Source organism: Cibotium barometz, chromosome 31 (assembly GCF_041138505.1).
Source record: "Cibotium barometz isolate CiBa-2024 chromosome 31, ASM4113850v1, whole genome shotgun sequence".
In the NCBI taxonomy this organism is placed as follows: domain Eukaryota; kingdom Viridiplantae; phylum Streptophyta; class Polypodiopsida; order Cyatheales; family Cibotiaceae; genus Cibotium; species Cibotium barometz.
The window spans coordinates 49,345,427-49,356,976 of record NC_141076.1 but is presented as its reverse complement, the minus strand read 5'-3'; the positions used below and the strand labels follow the sequence as shown (position 1 = coordinate 49,356,976).

General features: G+C 46.2%; 1 protein-coding gene across 3 annotated transcripts in view; it reads left to right on the top strand.

The window, feature by feature from the left end:
* The first annotated feature begins 464 nt into the window (after positions 1-464).
* Positions 465-11,550, top strand: part of LOC147620974 (uncharacterized) — a 30,507-nt gene continuing 19,421 nt past the window's right edge. For 2 of the 3 annotated variants that reach the window (XR_015270032.1, XM_086825265.1), the window contains exon 1: positions 466-638. The gene's annotated coding sequence lies outside the window, so the exon portion shown is untranslated. Of the gene's footprint in view, positions 639-11,550 lie in introns of all 3 variants that reach the window. The other variant, XR_015270033.1, reaches the window with a different exon arrangement.

Sequence of the window (11,550 nt, the reverse complement as noted above, 5' to 3'; positions counted from 1 at the left end):
CACGAGCTCATCCTCATGCGTACAATAAAAAGACTTTAACTCCTTTTGACTTTCTCCTTTTTCATGCACATGAGCTCATCCTCTTATTTTCATGGAGAAAGATCCTTGTCATGCAAGGGTTCCCTTTGCCACCTTTTCTTCCACTTCATGCAAACTACCCTTTTGCTTTGTCCCCTGGTATCTATGAGGAGATCCCAAGCGTAAGCTATTGTCACCTCGGTGCCGTGACGCCCCCCGCACCCCCCCAGCAACAATGCATCTAACTTTGGTGCCAAAGTGGAGGTTTTGGTGTGGAACTAGCCAAAGTGGAGGTGTAGAACTAGTCAAAGGAAATTTAGCCATAGTGCTATTTCAAACTAACGTGCAAATGGAGCGGACGGCTGGCCAGGTTTGTGAAAAGAAATAGATGTAGGGCTGGGACAAACTTAGTCGTGGGCGGGCCGTATGAAATGCTCGCCCGCCCGCCCGCCGCAGTAATATGAAAGGAGAAATAGTCCTTTTCGTACGACTTGTACACCGTTGGCGTCGTGCACAGTGTGAGAGCAAGAAATGATTAAGCAATCCAAGAGTCTTTTGGAAGGTAGATCCTAATCACAAACGATTAAGAAATTCAAGTCTGCAGGCACAGATTTTGGAAGGTAGATCCTAATCCTTCAGAGCTTACACTTCTAGGCTCCTTAAATTTTGTTTTTTCGTACCTCTGTATCTTTTTTTGCTAAAACGAAGTTAGTTAATTCTCACAGAAAACCTTTGAATGAAATCGTTGTTTATCTATATTCATTTGCTTCCGGTGTGATCTATTAATCGTTTTGTTTTAGGTAGCCATAGATTTTTTTTTTTGCTTCTTTGGCTAACGTGGGTAAAAATTCAGATCTTAATTTCAGAAGCATGGCATTATATTTTAATAAGGCTCTGCTTGCAATTCTTTAAGTCTTTAACAAAAAAAAAAAACAATAGGATGCATGCGTAGGATCATAGAATGGGTGCATACAGGCATTAGCACTGGACCAGATTTGGACATCCAAGTTTGGTCAAAAATCATATGGAGCACGGAATCAAGAAAAAGCATTAGAAAAAATTCAGATCCATACCTGTCTGAAATGTTGGTATAGGCTATCCCACATACGTAGGAAACATATGTGCAATTCCAGGCTGTTGTACAGTATCACCACTATGTACGGAAGTGGTGGAATCAATGGCAGCCCTGGATAGGGTCTCTGCAGGTTAACTGGTGAGGTTTCGAGCATCTGTGTAGACAGCCATGGAGTCCACATGCTCAGCCATGATTCAGTCCAGACAATGCTCCTGTAGAGAGGTTCCAAAAAGCAATAATGTTAAGGTGTAGAAGGTGGTAAACAAGTATGGGCCAACAGGGAATAGATGTGCTACAGAGAAATGACCAAAATCATGCCTTTAGAGGCGCCCAGAAGCTTCCAACTGGTTGACTACAGTGTGGACGCAGCATGTGCACAAAGGGCAGTCATTGTACATGTCGCAAACATACTAAAACCTGAAATAGCATGTCACAAACATACTAAAACCTGAAAATAGCATCTCATTTACATGCTATAATCAGCCTGTTTTGCCACAAAAGGTACCACAAACCATCATACACCCACCTCCCACTGTTTTGGGAGAATGGCAGCCCTCCTTCTGTTGTGTGCCAGCCTTAGGCTGTTCAAACCCACACCTAGTGTCCATCATGCACGGCATCCACGCCCACATATGGGCTGCCAGGTCTGGGTGGCCAGTGCAGCACGCAACAGCTTCTCTCTCTCTCATGCTCTGTACAGAGCTATTACAGCCCTCTCTTCATGTCCAAAGTCCACGCCTATGCTTGCTTCAACCCATAGGCATTTTTCTCCTCCATAAGGCAACTTTAAGGGTAGTCTGCAGAAGACTCAATTCAGCCCCATTTCCACGCATACCAAGATAAAAAGCATGCATAGTGTCTTTCTCTGCACAAACCCTAACAGTACACAGCTACAACGTACCCAACCATCCCGTCTTCACCCTCAAGCTCGGTGCCACGTGCACCAGTCTACAGGGAATGGGCATTTTTAGACTAGGGAATGTTGGGGATGGCAGCATCTTCCCGTTCCCATTCCCGTCCCATGTCACTCTATAGTCACAGGGAATGGCCATTCTCAATCTTTTCCGTCCCCGTTCCCAGTCCCCATTTCGCGTCCCATGTGACTATGACGTGCACGCCCATGCCATGGCATGAACCTCAGCATATTCAGCATAATCCCTGTTTAGGACAGCATTTAGGACATCATAAGCATACTGGAGGGCATGGGTACCCAGCCAGCAGCAGCAAGGGTCTCATACAGCAGTTGGCAGCCACATGGGGCCCAGGCAAGCACGCGGCCAGTCTATAGTAAGTCGGCCAGCAGGTTGGGGCAAGCCAGGAAATAAGTGCAGCATTTAAAGAGCATTTTATGATTATTCCGTGTCCAACAAACAGGCCAACAGCAATCAAGTGGACCGACCAGCACCTCCAGCCCATATATAAGTAGAATGTAGCATGTGCCGAGCTAGGACCATGTGAAATAACGAAGTCTTTCTTTAAACCTGAGTTTAGTGAGTCTTTAGCAATCCTTTAAAACAGCATACATGAATCTGAAAGAGATGTAGTAGAGACGACACCAGATGGGGTCTCGAATTAGTAAGTACGCACTGAAGGCCCTCTGCAAGCAGGAATATTTGCTTTATTTCTTCTTCTGGGGAACTGAATACAAGTTGAATTGTGTCCACAAGACTGAGCGGACAAATTGATTGACTGACCGCCAAATGCAAGGACAAAGCGACCAAACACTAGGTAGAACTGTGCATAAGCTATAGGTGACTGTGAAGCTATCTTCGAAGAGGATACATTGGCCCGAGACTGAGGGTTGGTGTGCTGAATACTCTTGAAGAGACTGAGCTTCTTTTGCCTTGGGCTGAAAGCACAAGAGTGGCTGTAAGTATGCAAAGGCTGGAGTCTATGCACACATGTTTGACTAAATTTGCTTGATATCTCTGATTTTATCCGACGATTTTTGGGATTGACTGTGGCTTGTCTTTTTATATGAACCCAAAGGACTGGTCGGCTGCCAAAGCATGCTGTCAGCTGCCGGCTGAGAGAGCCCACGGCTGGATAAAATGGCATTTAATGCCTTGTTTGTTGGTCGGGCTACTGGTGGTCGACAGTCGACTGTTGCGTAACCTGGCCAACAACAGTCTTGCAACATGCATTGGAAGTATTCGTAATTAAGGATCTTGTCACACAAGTCTCACACTGCCTTCTTTATCATGAGTTTCGTGAGTTTAGCAATCCACTTTTATCACTTTCAAACTTTAAGAGATTTAGAGAGAGAGAGAGAGAGAATTCTACACTAGATTGGGTCCCGAATTACCCATTGAAGGGCCCTCTCCTATTGCTAGGAGTATTTGCTTTTATTACTTTGAAGAGAATGACTTTGGATTGTAGATAAGCCAAACGCAAGATCTCTAAAGACCAAGAATCGGGTTGAATTGTACATGTCTGTAGAAGCACCAATAATGACCGATCTCAAGCCTATGCACTCTCCCCAATGGAATGTAGGAAGGCTGCAACTCTGAGGCTGAGATATGGGCTATTTGGGACTGTTTCTAGGCTATGTATGAATGCTGTAAATGAATGAATGCGTGCGTTTTACCTTCACCAGATGGCTGTAGCAAAACGACGAAGAGATGAATGGTGAAAACTGGTTGTATGCAGAAAACGCAAGGTTTCTTGAAGGCTGAATACTATGTACTGCTGTGTTTTACTGATGGAGGGCTGAATGCTCATGTGTTGATGCTCCTATGGCTATAGGATGAAACGATTGCTCCAAAACGCTGAAGACTGAAGTGATCTATGGTATGTGCATTGAAACGTTGAAGCGCCTAATGCTGATTATTGAGATAGATGAGATATGAATGCTATTGAAGGCTATTTATATGTACAAGTGCTGGTCGGCTGGCAACTGCTGGCCGATTGTAGCATAAAGTGCTACACGACTTGCTATATGGATAAATAAAGTAATGATAGTATTAAATGCTGAAAAAATGCTAAATAAATACTATAAAATATGGGGATGACCAAATAATGTTCTAAGGCTTCTGCAAGTTCTAGATGGCTTAAATGCATATGGGATGAATGCTATGCAAAAATGCACACGTCCTTATGCAAACTCTAATGCTTCTATGACATCTATATGCATGAATGATTCTCTCCAAGTGGGTTGAGGGACTTTAACTGACGGACTGACTCACTAAGGTTGAGGAATGACCTACGTAGCTCATGCGTGACATATCTTGGAGTGAGGATTACAATGGGGTCACGACGTACGACAAATATTGAATCCCAAAGGGTTCTAATACTGGACAATGTTGCACTAATGATGAGCTATCTTGTCACCATGCCCTATAGTGCAGATTGCATGTGACATTCCCTCCTGCTTAGCTTGGTGGCAGGTTCATGGCTTCCCCGTAGTCCGCCAACAAGCTGGGGGTACTCTTGAAAGAACTCCTCGTGTAGTCAAACGGTTTCATGGGTACCTCGATCTCGGAACTTTGTGTAGAACTAACGGAGTCTTCAATCGGAACCATGCTTCCAACGATGAAGAAGGATCTACTCAGGCTCAATGACTTCTGATTTGTCTACCACGTCTGGCTGCTGTTCATGTGAAACATCAAACACTTCTGGTCCAAGTTCCAACATATGGTTTTAGCCAAGAAACATGGAAAACATCATGCATTGTCCAAATGTTAGGCAACTTTAACTTCATGGAGACATCACTTATCTTTTTAACTTTAGGAAAAGGTCCAAAATTACGAAAAGAAAGCTTGGGACAGCGTTTACCCACTTGTTTCAATCTCTATTTCATGATGCGCAAATAGACCCAATCCTCTTCCTTGAAGTGGACATCTCGTCTAGACTTATTTACTTGTCTGCTATAAGCTCCCTGGGCTTTGGTCAAGCAGTCTTTAACTGACTCAATGATTTTGGAAAATGCTTTTGTCGTTTTGTTAGCCTCAAGAGATGGAGACACCATTCTCGTCAAAAGAGGAGAGAAACGGCGGCCAAAGGTTGCCTTATACGGAGTCCATTCGACACTGGATGAATGAGTATCGTTCAAGATGGCTTGGACCAATGGAAGATAATGTTCCCATTTGAACTGCTGGTCATGACAATATGACTTGAGAACATCAAAGGTCAATTGGTTATAGATTTCTGTCTGGCCGTCTGTCTGTGGATGTACTAGACAACTGTAACTTGCTTCAAAGTTCTCGAATAATGTCCTCCAAAAATGCGAGGTAAACTTGGAATCCCTGTCTGATGTAATGGTGTTAGGCAAACCACAAATGGGATACCAATGCTTGAGAAAAAGGTGGGCTACATCCTTAGCTGTGGTCGTATGCTTGCATGGGATGAGCACGCAAAACTTACTGAAGCGATCCACAAAACTTGCATCGACATTTTGTAGGGCCTCTACTCCTGCATTGCCTGGATGCTGGCCTTTCGACTAAGAGCATCTGCGACTAAGTTATGCTTACCAGGGATGTACTCGATCATTCCTCCAAATTGTTGGAAGATCTGACTCCATTTGGCTTGCCGATCACTCCACTGGGCACTGGGCATGGTTTGAAGCCACTTAAGTGCATGGTGGTCTGTTTTGAATGTGAAAACCTGTCCATAAATAAAAGGGTTCCAATGTTTGAGCGCTGTGATCACACCCAAAAGCTTTGTCATAAACCGAATAATTCTTTTCGGCGACATCCAACTTTCTATTGTAGTAGGCCACGGGTCTATTGTCCTGCTGGAGAACTGCACCTATGGTTACATTGCTGGCATCGGTAATGACCTGCAAAAGTTCATCCCAAGATACTAACTCCAAAACAGGCGCTTCTGAGGCTGCTTTCTAGAGTGCACGGAATGCATCAAGCGCCTTGGCCTGTGACTGACTTTCTGTCTATGAGTCTTCACCCCCTTGAGCAAGTCGGTGAGAGGTGCTGCAAGGTTGGAAAACTGGTAAACATGAGTGTTGTAGGCTTGACAAAGGCCTATGAAAGAACGGATCTCTTGGGCGGTCCGAGGGATGTCCCAATCCAAGATCTCTTGAACCTTTGAGGGGTCCAATCGAATCCCATAAGAACCGATGATATAGCCCAAGTATTGAACCTCTATAACGCTGAAGATAGACTTTTTGGCGTGTAGAGCCCATTATCTTGCAAAAGTTGCAAGACTTTCTCTACATCTTTCTCATGTTACTCTGCAGTGGCTGAGAAGACAAGTATGTCATCAAGAAATATGAAAACACACTTACCAATGAGGACTGCGAAAATCCTGGACATCATTTTATTGAAGATTGTGGGTGCATTGGTAAGCCCAAAAGGCATATGGCTACGAACTCGTAGTGACGACGCTTTGTCCGGAAAGCTGTTTTTGGAATGTCTGTTAGCAGTCATCTCCTGTCTGTACATTACACACCAGGGCCTCTGATGTGGGTGTGTCCGCCCACTTAGGTGTACACCAGGGCCTCAGTGGTCAAAGCAACTTTGTCGCTTTCGTGTACCCATCGGACGTTGCCCTTTCAGGGTTCCTTAGGGACCGATTCACTTTGCGTAGATTGACTGAACGTAGAAACCCTGGAACTGGCAGGCGACCATGTTTTTCACATGATTTCTCGTTACTCATGTCAGCATTTTCACTTCTCGTACCTCCGGGTGTTGTCACCAACAACCTTCCTCGATTGACAGAACGTTCCGCTACTGACACTTGAAAAAGCTTCTTTCAAGGTCTCGTCGCTTCGGTGAGTCACTTGAGCCCCGAGACATTTTCAGTGCCATGAAGCTAGACGAGTGAGCTATTATGCTTTCTTTGAGGGATGGCTGCTTCCAAGCCACCCCCTGGTTGTCATCGCTTATCTCCATTTTTTCCTATTTTTGTGGACGTAGGGCTGTAGTGTGTTGGCTGGCTGATTTCAGACCTGGCCGACTGGAGATTGTCCTGGCCGATCTGCATATTCTGTCCGACTTGCTATTTTTGCAGTCGTGGATATTCAGGTGCTGTCGGTTGCTTTTATGCTGGCCAACCAGCACTGAGGGGTGATATTTATATCACCCCTGCCCCCCACACCTTTTTGTATCATTGTATCGGATCTATTGTATATAGTAGAGTTTATACAGCTTCTCTCTCCCTCTCACATCTAGTTTTGCTCTCTACAACAGTTCTCTCATTTCCGATGTGCATTCTGACATGGTATCAGAGCCCAAGGTGGCTTGAAGCTTGGAGACAGTGGGAGCTTGAGGGTTTGCGGATTTGTGGTGATGATTGGAAATTGCTTGGGCTGTTCGGGACTTGGAGATCGGGTAGAAGGCGGCCATCACCGTCGTTGGACAGCCACCTTGCATATTATTTGCAGCCTCTTCTTCATTTTTATTTCCCCACCCACTTCCCTTCACAAGACCTTGTGAACCCTTGAGATGGCAGACTTGCTTGAGATGGCTGAGAAGCATGTGAAGATCCCTACTCTCCCCACATTCCCGGTGGATCGACAGGTGGATGGGAACAACTATGGCATATGGAAGGTAATGATGGAGTCTGTCTTGGAGTCTTATGACTTGGCTGATTTTATTGTGGTTGGTGTTCCATGGTCGGAGTTGGAGGACGGGGAGCTTTTGTCCTCTACTAGGAAAGAAGGGGAGGCTCATGCACAGTTGTGGGATCGTGTCAATGCCCATGTGCGTTCTTTCATCTTCCTTAATTGCACACCACAGGTGATTAATCATATAAAACATATGACGCTGGCCAGAGGGATTTGGCAGCATTTGGCTTCTCTGTATATAACAGGGTATCACCCATGAAGCGGATCTCCTTGGAAGTGCATATGTAGGTGATGGATCTTGCAAAGTCTTCGACGATGCGGGAGCACCTCAACAAGTTGCAGGCTCTTTAGCAGGAGGTTCTTCAGGCTGGGAAGGAGATATCTTCAAAGGACATGGCCATCACTTTGCTGTCTCATCTGAACCATAGTGACAGGGGGACGGAGGGACGCCCACGTGGGACGTGGGAACGCCGTCCCGAGCAGAGAGACCTGCACACCGGGCTGGGGACGGCCAGGGGGACGGGACGGAGGGGACGTGACCAGGGGACGGGCATTCCCCCCTGTGGGAACGGGGGGACGTTGTCTGCAAGGGACGGGGACGGCTGCAACAACAGCTAAAACTTCAGGCATTTTTTTCAAATAGACGGCTACTAGCCGTTAACAGAGAGCAACACAACTATATAATGGGCTTGGAGCCACTCCTCTTCTACTCAAGCCTTCCAAGACTTGAGTTCCTCTCCATGATCTCCCTCTCCTACTCAAGCTTTCCTCTCCACTATCTCCCTCTCCTACTCCACGGTCCATCACCTTCCTCTCCACCCTCTCCTACTCACTACACCGTCCCCACCCCCCTGTCCCCGTTCCCTACCTTTAGCCGTCCCCATCCCCCGTCCCCGTCCCCGTCCCTTGGTAACTATGATCTGAACTCTCAGTACTAAGCTTTCTACTCCTCTTTGATCACCAGTGGCAGGCTTAGCACCATCACATGGGAAGAGCTTGTGCCTATGGTCTTGGACCAGGAAGAGCGTTTTACGAACCTTCCATAGGGCGGAGGTTCTGAGGCCTTGATTGACCAGCGGTCGCAAGGCCACAATGAGGGCAAAGGTAAGTCTTCACAGGAGAAGTCTTCCGAGCAGGAGACCGACTTGGATCGTGACGCCTTGAAGGCAAAGAGGACCCGTAACAATTGTGGCAAGAAAGGCCATTATTGGAGAAAATGTCCTAAGCAGAGCAGTGAGAAGAGTGCCGACTTGCTATTTTTGTAGTCGTGGACATTTAGGTGCTGTTGGCTGCTTTTATGCTGGTCGACCAGCACTGAGGGGTGATATTTATATCACCCCTGTCCCCCACATCTTTTTGTATCATTGTATCGGATCTACTGTATATAGTAGAGTTTATACAGCTTCTCTCTCCCTCTCTCATTTGCATTTTGCTCTTCTATAGCAGTTGTCTCTCATTTCCGTTGTGTATTCTGACAATGTCAGCTTCAAAAATGCGGACTTGATGGTAACCACTCTTGAGGTTGATCTTAGTGAAAAGTTTTGCACGGTCTAAACGCTCCAAAATTTACTCAATCCTTGGTATAGGAAACTTATTCTTAATGGTGAGTTTGTTTAATGCCTTGTAGTCTACACAAAGGCGTGCAGACTTGTCCTTCTTTTGGACAAATAGGATGGGTGCACCGTGCAGCAAATGGTGAGGAAGAAGGCCGAACGAATCCGGCTCGGAGGAGCTCAGATAACTGCTCTCTAACTCGCCCTCTAAAGTCTTGGAAAGACAATAGGGGAACCTACTAGGAGGTTCTGATCCAGGGACCAAATCGATATGATGGTCCTCAGGACGGGATGGGGGAAGACTGGGCGGGAGATCGTCACTAAGCATAATGTCCACTGATGTCTAGACAAGAGGTCTGCTAACTATGAGACTGGGGATGAAGATGAGATAGCCGTGACCGATGAGGTAGAGGCTGTCTGAGCACGAACGTAAAGCAATGCTCCTTCCGCTCCCTTGCGGATAGCTCGTCGGGCTTGGAGATGAGAAATCAATGGGATGCCAAAAATGCTTCTATCCCCAGGAATCATGACGGGCTCAGGAAAACTTGTACAGATAGTAAAAGTGTCATGTCTCCAATCGGGAATAGGCTCATACTGATGAAACCACTGGATTCCTAAGATCATGTTGCACCCCAAAAGAGGCGAGACAATGAAATCTCGTTGGAATGAGGCCTTTTGAATTACAAAGGCAAACTGTTGTGCCTTTTGAGATATGTGGGTGCGGAGACCAAATGTGAACCCGTCCACATCCAAATGATATGGCACTAATGTACAGCTCATTTTGTTAGCCAAATGGGGAGAGATGGCGTCCTCAGAACTGCCCATGTCAAATAGGATCACAAACTGTTAGCCCTTGGCAGAGCCATAAGCTCGGATGAGGCTTTTTTGTGCAGCATCACTCTCACCCTCCTGCTTAGCATCAAATACCACAGATGGCATAGGATGCATAGAAGGCAAAAGCTGAACTGCGTGTGGTAGTAGGTGGGGCTAGAGGAGCAAAGGTGCTGTGGTTACTGTGGAAGAAGGGGCTTTGGAGGCTTGCTCCGCTTGCCATTTCCGGCAATCCTTCTTACCATGCCTGATGGTATGACAGGAAAAACATATGTTTTCAGACTGGTATTTTCTTTGCTCCTCTGGAGGAAGATAACCTCCCGTGATGCCTGCTTTAGCCTTTGCCTCAATGGCTTTCTTTGGCTTGGATTCCTTATCCTTCTTACCCCCTGAACTAGAGCTATTATTGCTGTCCTTCTTAGCATCTTTAAGAGATGCATTACCTTTTCCTGGCCGCGCAGTAGATTACTGCTGCTGGGGTTTGGTACTAGATTGCAAAAACGACTGCTTAGGCTTGCCTCCGTTCATCTTCATTTTGAGTCAGAGTCAAAGCCCGATCATATGTACTGGGTTCAAAGTTACGAACTGTGAATTGGATGTTAGGATCTAATTTACGAATGAATTGATCCATCTTGGCCTGCTCAGATAACCTAACTATTGTGCTAAAGTTATAACCTTGCCAGAAAACTGAAGCACGGGTGACCCGTTCTGTTTGAGTCCATAGAACTCATCTGCCAGGTTGCTCAAATACTAGGGAGAGAGAAATTTGGTCTTTAGGTCATGGCCAAATGTATCCGAACTAAAAGTTGTGACACCTGTGGTCGGGTCTGTATGAAGACTAGACCAATGCTGCCACACCCGTAAGGTGGGGAGCATCCTGAGGGTCTGTGATCCTAGCTAAAGGAAAATGAGCATTAAATGATGAATAAATTGATTAATTGCTAAATGATCACACTTACCATCATACTTACTAAAGTTCGGTTGAGTTCGGATGACAGTAGTCGATGTCGTGGGATGCTGGCTGGTGGCACCTATGGGTGGGGAATCTGAAGAGAGGTGCTGATACCTCAAATGTATGGCCTCCTTTTTCCTTCAGTGTTCGAGCAACATGCGCTCTCGATCGAGCTCTCGTTGGTGCTCCCGAGCGGCGAGTTCAACCTGACGCCGGTCTTCATCGATCTTGCGTTGGGCTTCCTCATAGTCCCATCTGTCTATTTTTTCTTCCCGCCGTCTGGCTTCATCTTCTTGTCTTTGCTATTCCATCTGAAAGAAGAGAGTGACGAAGTCGGGGGTAACTGGAGGAGTGGGTTTTGCTACTGTTGCCTCCAAGATTTGGAGATGCTCCATAAGAAGCTGGTTCTGAGCTCGGAGTAGAGCTATGGTATCTGTAGTAGGTGGAAGAGCAAGGTCTCCTTCGGGGGAGACGTCTTCTTGGTGATGTGTACTCTTCTCCGGAGACATGTTGCTGAAGTCGATGGTCACGCCAGAGCGAAGTCTGACCATCGACGGATGCCCTCACGCTAGGATGCGGTGTGTGGACAAGCTGAATTTGA